This window comes from Cyprinodon variegatus, unplaced genomic scaffold (assembly GCF_000732505.1).
Source record: "Cyprinodon variegatus isolate N-32 unplaced genomic scaffold, C_variegatus-1.0 Scaffold714, whole genome shotgun sequence".
NCBI classification, from domain to species: domain Eukaryota; kingdom Metazoa; phylum Chordata; class Actinopteri; order Cyprinodontiformes; family Cyprinodontidae; genus Cyprinodon; species Cyprinodon variegatus.
The window spans coordinates 125,830-136,906 of NW_015151167.1; positions in this window are offsets into that span (position 1 = coordinate 125,830).

The window sequence follows — 11,077 nt, forward strand, 5'->3', positions numbered from 1 at the left end:
GATAAAACAGAACTAAGAAGCAGATATTTATCTTATACATTGATATTCTAAATTGTTACCATACGTAATACAAAAAAATCTTCAAATAATAACTGGGGATGTCCCGATACAACATTTCCGATACGATACCAATATTACAGCTTTGAGAATTGGCCGATACCGATATGGACCAGATATGATATTAGTATGAATCATTGTTGATATTTAGGTAATTGAAAGATCCAGATTTTTGTATTAGTTGTTTCTTTGTTAAATTAACCAACCCCAGATATTGTTTTTTTTTATTTTTATGTGACAACATTGGTAGTGTAAAATAATGTGATTTTAAAAATCAAGCCAGATGAGCAAAGGTATAAGTCATAGAAAAAAAAAACATTACTGAAAAGGTCAATGCGGGTGTGTATGTTGCTTCAGAGCTTTTTTTTTTTTTTGCAATAAACTGTTACTGCATTGTTACTGTAGTGTACTGTAGTATGTAGAAAATGTTTTATAAGCTGCATGTACATGCATCAAATTTACACTGATAAATGGCTAAGGAAGCTATATGTGCTGCTTTGTCTTTGTTTATCTCTTAAAAAACTGCTTCTTTTGGAAGCAAAATGTGAATCTGAAACAGGTAAACATGTAGAAAAGTCCTCAGCGAGCTAAACAACATGAAGCTGGTGCTTCGTGCACTATCACCACAGTGTCAAAGGCTTAACCCCACACCAAGGCTTTAATTAGATTATTGGAGACAGTGTAAGAGGATCTCATGACTATTCTCTTTGATTCAGTGAACAGCATGGAAATTAACCAGCAAATATTCTGCTTCTTCATCTTCTTCCTCTCTTCTCTCAACCTTAAAAAAAAATCAAAGTCACACAAAGACAACAACTGAGGATATAATTGTCTTTTTATCTGTAGTGTTTAAAGTAAATAGATGAAACAGTCAAAATAGATGACTAGTGTATTAGATATTATTTATTTCAATTATAAAGCCCAGAAATAGAAAATATGAGCATGCATGAGATGGTGCTCAACAAACATGTTAATTTCTATAATCTTTACAAATTGAACCCTTTGAGGGTTTTCAGGAAAAAAGAAAATATCAAGAAACAGAATAAGCTGAGAAAGGAAATTATGGAAAAGTGAAAAAAAAAAAAAAACGGAGAATTATCGGGTTATTGTTGACTTGAGATTAAATTTGAGGATTTTGTACAGGCAGAAGCTAAACAGCCAACAGCGATATTATATCAGATCAACAGCGATATTATATCAGATCCTAGTATTTAAAATAGTGGGTTGTTTGCAGAGATTATGAACCTTTGCAGTTCGATCCTCATGGGAAAAAGCAAGAACAAAAAGATCAGAATGTAAATATGGAATATGTTGCATTATGATGTATATTCCAAAGATAATTGCATGTACTTCTTTATGTTTTATAATGTTACTTTTTACAATTTAGAATTGTATGACATACATGTGCAAAATATGTGAAAATATATTGCTATAATTTTTACAAATAAAAATCTTGAGTAAATCAAATGTATAAAGTGAAAAATAAAATAAAATAAAAAAAAGTTTTGGTGCTTTTAGAAATTATACTCTTTTAGGGTACATCTCAATCTGCTTTGCTCATATATAGACTGTTTGGCCATTTCTACTCCTGTATGGATGCAGATTTGGATTTTGCTTTGAATTAAACCTTTTTTTATCGTAGCCAACGGGACATTAACATAAGTTGTAGAAATATGATGTTAAACTGCAGGATTACTGTTTTAAACCTCAGCTCTGTTCGACTCAGTTGTTTTGTCCTTGGGCACCTCAATTCAGTGAAAAGAGCTTTGTGGTCCTTGGATTTGATAAAGTACTATACAAGTACAGGCCATTTAGCTGCGACTACGTGTTAGTGCTGTTGTCCTCCTGCAAGGTGAAGCTCCACCCCAAGTCTTCTGCAGCCTCCCTCAAGTTTTATTCCAGTATTTAGCTCCATTCATCTTCCCATCAACTTTCACCGCTTCCATATCCCTGCTAAGAAAAGAAACTCCACCATGAGTTAAAACTGAATCTAATAAAAAAAAACTATAATTTCTAATTCTAAGCATTTTTTTAATCATTCATCATCTCATCTCCTCACAGTTATGGACTAATTGCATTTATTTAATGCTCAGCATCTGGGTTAAATTAACAATTTGAATGTTTTTCAGGATTTTAAAAGCAGGCTTTATCTGCACACATACCATTTCAAAGAGGATACCCCTACCCTTTCAGTGGTGCAGTATTCTATTGCAGCTGTCCTCTCTGCTTTAGTGGTCATCCATAAGCCTATTTGGTTCCTAAATGAGATAGCGATGGGTTTACATGTCAGTGGTGGTGGTGCGGACTATTCTCTGTGTGAGAGTATTAGTGGTGCTAAAAGCAGTAATACCATCAGGGCCAGCTCAGTTTATGAGGACGAGCAGAGGGAGAGCAAAGGGGATCAGTTAGCTCCATAGACAACGGCTCGGTTCTCTGCCACAGACAGAGTCAAATCTAACAAATGCACTGATTTTTGTTTTTCAAAGTATGTTTGCAAAATTGAAGGGCCTGTTCTCAGGCCCACAGGTTCCAGCAGACTCTGGGAGCAGCAAGGCAGCTCCAGCTCCTGCACCAGCTCCACCGCCTAAGGTATGACTTTGTAAATACTGTAACTCTTTAGGATTGTTGCTCTGAAAGACTTTCATGAATTTGAATAAGCTTTCATACTTCCCTTTAGCATGAAATTAGATTGTTGTCATTCAAGATTTAAGCATTGGTGACAAATAATTTTGTTTATCTACTATTCCTTCCCCTAATTGATGATATCAAATAATCCACATAATTGAAAATGTTATATTTGTACATTCAATTAAATCTATAAGGGATTAGAAGGAATTTCTTATGATTTTTTAGCCAAAGGAATATTTTGCTGTTTTTGCACATTTAGTTTTTCTGAGAAACACAAAATGTTCATCTGATGACTGTGGTTTGAATAGAAAAGAAAATCATCTAAATGTGTGGAAAATGGTGATTTGTCATGTAGGAGGAGAAGCCGAGTGAAAAAGAAAATGACCCAAAGAAAGAGGACAAACCGCAGGGTAAGAGACCTTAAAAAACTCATTTACTCTCCGTGCTGCGTTACTGTTTGTCATGTTTTTTCTTTTCTTTGGACGAAACATTTTGGCTGAGTCGTGCCAAAAGACTGTGGGTGTAGCAATACATCCAACGCATTAAATGTGTGACGCACAATACTGGATAGATTAACATAAGAGAAGGTTTTTTTAATGTTTTCCTTTTTTCAAATGAAAAACACTTCCAAAGAATCTGCAATCAGTGAAGAATGATCCTTTTCCACTTTCATTAGGCTAATTATTGCCATTTTTATGCTTGTCAAGGCATGCTAAGCAGAATCTTTATACACAGTTCATACACAGGGTAATTTCAAGTGCTTTAGTAGAAAACCGAGGAGGAAAAATGCAAAATACATAAAAAAATAATACAGAGTCGAACATAACAGAAACAATATTAGACATAATAACATAAAGATAAAGAAAAATTTAGGCAACGCAGTTCCACCAAATGAAAAGCAAAGACATAGAAAATGATCCAATCTTTGGAGTTTAGAATAAAGATGCAGCTAAATATAATGCACTTTTTCTTGATTGACATGAATCCAGAGTTGCTGCACATCCCAGGAATATAAAAGTAAGGCTGCCTCTCCTTGATTTTTTCTAATACTAGAACACAGTAAAAGGCAGCTGATGACCTGACAATTCTCTATGGTTTATATGTGACCAACAGCTTTAATTATTTTTGATTACATCCTCTTACAAACAAACGGTGAGCTGATTGAAGGACCAGTGTTAACCAGAGCATCTGAAGCGTTGCTTAGTACTCTGACAGAAGCATATATATATATATATATATATATATATATATATATATATATATATATATATATATATATATATATATATAGCAGGGACATCTGTGCAGGGTATGGGCTGGAAGCCCCAAGGTCAAAGTGGGAAACCTCCCCAAAGATGGTAGAGAATGACTGAGCCAAGATCCTATGGGACTTCCAGATACAGACGGACTGAATGGTAATGGCAAACCAACTGGACATTGTGGTGGTGGACAAAAAGCAGAGGGAAGCCGCTGTGGTTGACATAGCAGAACCAAGTCACTGCAATATCAGGAAAAAGGAACATGAGAAACTAGCAAAATACCAGGGGTTTAGAGAAGAGTTGGAGAAAACCTGGAAGGTCGAAGCATCAGTGGTACCCGTGATCATTGGGGCCCTCGGGGCAGTGACCTCCAAACTTAAAGAGTGGTTACAGCAGATCCATGGAAATACATCAGACATCTCTGTCCAGAAGAGTGCAGTTCTAGCAACAGCAAAAATATGTTTATATCTTTGATTGTAATGCTGACGGACCCAGTTCAGGGAGGGCATCCTGCGTGACACCTTTGCCAAGTCTGAGCAAGTGGCATCCCAGTTGAGTTCTGATTCGACCCTTTCAATATTTTGGACCAGAAACAATGACTTCCAGTCATGGATATTTTAGGCACACTATTGTGACAGTAGAAGACTATGGTCAAGCTATAGCACAGAATAATAAAGTGTTATGTCTTTACAGATGATATTCTGTAAAGACATTCTGTTCTGATAATTTGTTAGTTTTCTTTTAACTATCTAACTTTGTGTTATATTTTGTTGCTGCCTGTTGGCCAGGACTATCTTAAAAATAGATTTAAAAATTATTTTGTTTGATTTGAAATAAATAAATAAATAAAACAAAATTTGAAAAGGTCGAAACAGTTATACAGATACAGAGATACATAAAAAAAAAAATATGTATATATATATGTTTTTTAATAAACTGCCTCTTAAGAATATGCTCAGCTATTGAGACGATATATTGATTTGCCAAAATATGGAAACTTGGCCCTTTATTAAACAATTGAATGTATGTTTATTTAAATATAGAAGACTTATGATTTGATCTATTTAAAACATGCTATAGTAACTCTGTGTGGTTACAAAGAAATGTTAAACAACATTAAATAGGCTTTCATCAATCTAGGTATAACAGTGACCTTCAATTTTTTGGAATGTAATATTTTTTTGAAATTATGACTGCAAAAAGATAATAAATAATAAAAGCTATATATTTTCTGAGAAACCATGATGACCTTTTTTAAATATAATAATGAATGTGTAACATTTTCTTCCTAACATATTTTGCAGTAGGTTACTTATCAGTTTTTGGTTGCTAAACTTTAAGCATGAAAGGTCTTAGAAGAAGTTTCTTTAAAATAATTTTGCACAAGCAGAATCCTCTTCGGTGGCTAAACAGGAAGATGGTTCGTTTTCCTGCATCAGGGAGAAAACCCTGTTAATAATTTCATCATGGGGGAAGTGCAAACACAAACTCTGGCATATTGATTTACTCTGAATAACATGGTATGCTTTTCGGCTTCTCAAAATATTTGGTCCGCTTCAGCGTCCAAACTGTTTACCTGGGTGTAACAACAAAACCTGTAAACTTTTACAGCCATATTATACTTCTGTGTTTTTGTGAGCCTGATTCACAGAACCTTTAGCATACATATAAATACACTAACCAGCTTTTAACTCACTCTCTTTTTCATGACCAGGATGGTATTAGATTAACTTATTTAGTGGCTTTCAGTTAAAGGAACACACTCTGCAAACAGCAGCAGTAGCACAGCAGTAGTAGCCCACATATCACCAGAATATGGATGATATCACTGAAGAAAGAGTCAGTAGTAGTTCTCCTGTGAAAATAGGAAAAAAAAAACTGAACTTTTTAATGAATCTATTAATCACCCCCAGATGACCCAGATAGAGCTTGAAAAGTTGAAATGTTTTGGAAAATGACAATGTTCCCTTGATTATTGGAGCTGGAACATCCAGCTCTTAATAATTAGTAATTATCCAGCACCAATTACATTTTTTGGAGCTGTTAAGAATAGCCTGAATAGATTGGAATATTTCAGGTTCAACTAGCAGTTTTCAAACTGAACTAATTGTAAACATATAATGATGACAATCTGTGGAGTTCTTGTAAATTCTGAGGCGTGAAAAAAACAAAACATGTCTCTTTTGGATCAAGTTTTATTTCAATTACTCCCCATCCACAGGGAGGAAAAATTAGGTGTAACGCCGCAGGTCTTTTGTCGTTTAAGCTATCCATCCAAACAAATTTGAAGTTTTGGGAAAGCACACTTTGCATTTTTGAAAATTCCATTGTTTTCATTGTAATAATGAAGTAAAAATCACAAAACACCAAAAGATCAACAGTTTTCATGATACATCAAGCTTAAAGATAAAAAAAGTATCTGTATCAAATTGACATTGCTGACCCTGTATATACTTGTTATGAGATCAAAATCTAAATTCCCAGAGTCGCCCACCTCTAGTGAAGGCTCAGTGGTTTTGTGAGAGGTTTGGATGCAATTCTGTGGCAACGTAACAGCGCCACCAATGGGTCTGGCACCACAGGGATTTGTACAGTTGTATCAAAACTCTTTCTAAGCTGCATATCAAAAGATGCTGTTTTTGTTTGGACTAGGACTCAGACTCAGGATATACTGAAAGGTAGATAAACCTCCTGATACAGACAGGAAATATCACATTGTTTTGTTTGCTAAATCTCTATATTTAAAAGGAAAGCTCAGCCCTGCGCATTTTGTGATAATCTAAATCCTGCAAATAAATATTCATTTACACAAGCTGAAATGTTTTAATTTATATTTTCACTATTATTGACTGTATTGTCTCTATAAGAAGCCTTGAAATGACATGTGTTGTGAATTGGCACTCTATAAATAAACTACATTGAACTAAATTGTTAATAGTATTATGAATTTCTAATATAGCATACTTTTTCTGTTTTAGTTTCTTTACCAAATTGTGTATACAATAAAAGCTGGGCCAGGTGTAAATAGACATGGCTTGTAAATCTTCTAATTTCTAAGAACAAACTGAGCACTGCAAAATATAGCTGTTGCATCACCTTGCCATAGTATAGTTGCACGGGTGCACACAGATTCAATTCTGTTACACAGTTAAGTTGGTTTGCATCTTTATTAACAATAACAATTTAAACATCTGGTGCTCCAGTGCAAAATTGTTATTCCTCTTATCCATCCTTTAAAAATGCCCATACATTTTTCCCATTTTGTTCATCTCACAATTGCAGCACTGAAAAGTTATTTCATAAACACCTGCTGAGTAGGTCCATCCTGTTCTCACTGTGTAGTATTTATGGGAGATATAGATATTTTAGCACACTCCCTGTTTTCTGGGTTAACAATACGTAACCAACACTTGATTTCATCAGAATGTTTGGCATGCATAATTACAGTCAACACCAAAATGCAAGCAAATACCTTTTTTTGCCACATCCTTATCCAGGAAAATGTTGGAGATTTGACTTGATGCAGTCAGTTGTTTTCTCCAGGAGAGAAACTTTTAACCAATCTAACTGTATGATCTAATTGAATAATCTCTGTAAAGTGCCTTAAGATGATGTGTTGTGATTTGTCGCTATATAGATCAGTTGAATTGAATGAATTAGATGTCCAGATCTAATAAAAAAATTAAATGAAATAAAAAAAGTAAATTAAAAATAAATAAATATAATAAAAAAAATAGAAAAAAAGTTGTCCAGATCTCCGGTCCAGACAGAGATCCGGACATCTGAGGTCTCAAACTTACTATGCTAAATACTGATGACAAAATGTACCAATTGTGATGGTATGGAGGAGCAAGAGTGAAGAAAAAAGAAAGAGGAAAAATGTAAGTTGCTGGATCACATTTAATGACAGAGCCCTCCATGCCTTAAGCATCACTGCTGAAGGAAATAAATTAATTAAACACTTGAGACTTGATGAAACTTGGCTTTACTGACAAATAACTGCAGACTGTCAAATATCAGACCGAGTATGCCACTTGGTTAACTAAAACAACTCAAAGATGCTCAAAAGATTCTAATAACCCATTAAATCATAAACTAACTCCTTGTCAAGAGCTACTTTGCTGACTCTAGCAGTTATGAAAGACAACGATTGATCAGACTTGTAAGCCTACCCCTGACCTGTTCTAAATACAATAAAAAAATGAAAGCTTTTTTAATAGACGTATCAAAGTCCAGCTTTAAATCTGAATAAAAGTCTGTGGCTAGATGTTAAACATGTTATTCAAGCTCCAAATCCCTTTAATGTGGAAAAATGAAAACAATACAGCAAAACTATGCAGAAAATTCTATAGCACAAAATACTTACTGCCAGTTCCTTCCTGTACATGGCTGTAGGTAGTTATTACCACTGAGGGTAGACAGCTAGACAGATCATTCCCAATTTTTAAGAATACTTCATGTCTATGATAAGGACTGTGATGAGATGATTCATAAAATTAAATGTTTTTTGCAAGTGAATTTCATTTAAAAAGTGGCATATATTTGCAGGTCCTGCACCTGCACCAGCATCTTCAACAGCACCTGCCCCTGCTCCAGCACCAGCATCTTCACCTGCTCCTGCACCAGCACCAGCCCCTGCACCTGTACCCTCCTCTGCCCCTGCACCAGCATCTTCACCAACCCCTGCACCTACACCTGCCTCCGCACCTGCCTCAGCTCCAACAGCCACCCTGGCAAACCCTGACCACCCTCCACCTGAAGGGTAAGGTCTAAACCAAACATTTGCACCAATGGCAATTACTGTTAAATGGTTAATTTTGAGAGAGACGCCCTAAATCTAAGAAGCAATGAAGCATAAAAGTTCAACACCCCATATCAAACTACTTTACTTAGACAGGACTGCACAACTGGTATCTAATTAATCAAAGATTAATCAGATATTATGCTAAGTTGTATGGAGAAATGCGGACAAAGCTGTGAGAGGTGAATGGAGTATTTGAGATCTGTATCCCTTGGTGCAACATGTGTATTAACAGAGCAATGACCTGAGAGTGGATTATAGGCTTTTCAGCTCTTTAGACATAAGAAGCTCATCAGAGTCGCATGTGGCTCAGCCATGAAAGACATGTAGGCAACAAGTTGCAGCAGCTCTTAATCTTCTCAACAATAAAGATAGGCTTCCAAAAAGATGCAATGTCAGAGATTTATTAATACATTATGAAAGAGTGACAGGAAGAGAGCTGGACCTCTGTGACTGAAATGTTGACTGAGTGGCTACAAGTTGAAAAGGGATCTGAGGACGCAAAGCCTGCAGGTGACCTAGACTGTTGCTGCATGAGCTGATAACTGTTCTAACCAAAATATGTGTAGATTTAATGATCTACCATGATGTTTCCTTGTCATTGTTTTTAAAGGATTGGTCTTTTACTGTGTTTTTGTTCCTACCAGTGCTCATTATTTCACACACTGCTGTGGAAAAGTGGTTGCACCCTTTTGGATTACTTTTCCAATGACACCAATTTTATGAATAATTACATCAGATAAATCTTGAGCTTATTTATGAGGAGAAAAAATTTACCCCTGCAACCAGAGGGTTGTTGGTTCCCTCATCTCCGGCTTCAAGTGTCTTTGTATCCTTGGGCAAGACCCTGCACCTCAATTGCCTACTGATGGTTGATGAGGGACTGGTGCCGCCAGTGAATGGCAGCCTTGCTTTTGTCAGTGAGCCCCAGGGCAGCTGCGGCTACAATGTAGCTTGCCACCATGAGTGTGTGACTGAATGTAGTGTAGGGCACTTTGGTCAAGTCCTCTGACTTAAAAAAAGCGCTATATACTGAAAGTACAGGACATTTACCATTTTACTATTATGCATGGAATAGTGGTGAACCTTTGCAGGCATGCCTGCAAAAATTACTTGAAAAACACATTAAAGGCTATTCCAAGAAGTCATGAAAGAAGCCTAATGAACATCTAAAACACTACAGGCCTCACATGTCTCAGCTAAGGTCAGTGTTCATGAAAGAGGCTGCACAAATAACAGTTGTTGACCAAGAAAAACACAACCATCCCTTTCACATATGGCAAAAACAAAGGATATTGGCTCTCTTACATTTTGTGGTGTAGTTACTCAGCATTTCAAACAAGTTTATCATGCTGACTGTCAAATAGAGTTGGGTTAGTAATCGGATTTTTGGAGGCTATGCTTCTTCAGGACCTGGAAGAATTGATGGAACCAATATTCTCAACAAAAGAAATCTAAAAGAGATTAGTATGTCCCACAGTTTGTAAAATTAAGCTTCTAACCTTAAGTCTTGAACTCAATTCAAGCAAGAGGACCTTAAACACACCATGTATGCCAATATTATCCCTTTAACAGGAAGTGTGTCAACTAAATGTGTTCAAAAATGAAGAATGTAGAAATTTGATGACGTTTCTTGTTGCCAAGCATAAAACAACAAGTACGCTGTTTAGGGGCCAAATACATTTTCTCATTTGACCAGGTCTGTTTGTGTTGATGAGAGAAAAAATCCTTTGGAAGCTGCTTTTTATTCTGGTTCTGATATTGTAGTTTGTCATTCAGATGGTCATATGGGATATTCTGTAATAGTATGCATACTTTTTTTTTTTTTTTTTTACAGAAAATGTTAAATGAGAAAGTTAAAAACCCAGGATTTGACAAAAATGATTAGTGAGATAAAGACTGTGGGTTTGCCTATCATTGGGGAAAACCCATGAAATGACATTGGTGGGCTTTGAATTTTTAACTGCAGAAATCTACCGCATACTTCAAAAGTAGAGTATGCAAAAAGTACCTTTTAGATAATGCCATTCCTCAGTAACTTTGAGGTGGAGGAAATATTTAAACTTCAACTCAGAAGAAATTCTTAAGGTGTATTACTGATTTTATCCACAAGAGGGCATTCTATGAACATCCATTGTCTGATGCTGAACAGTGAATGCCATGCATCTTCTTAGAGTGTATTAATCATTTTTTGTTTGTTTTGCGATATCAATGCCTCTTTATTTTACTTTTTTTAATTTTCTTGTAAAATCCTCCTATTTGTTTGCTGACCATTTCTCAATCTTCTCTCGTTTTTGTTAATGTTATGTCAGTGCCACTTTATTGCTGCACT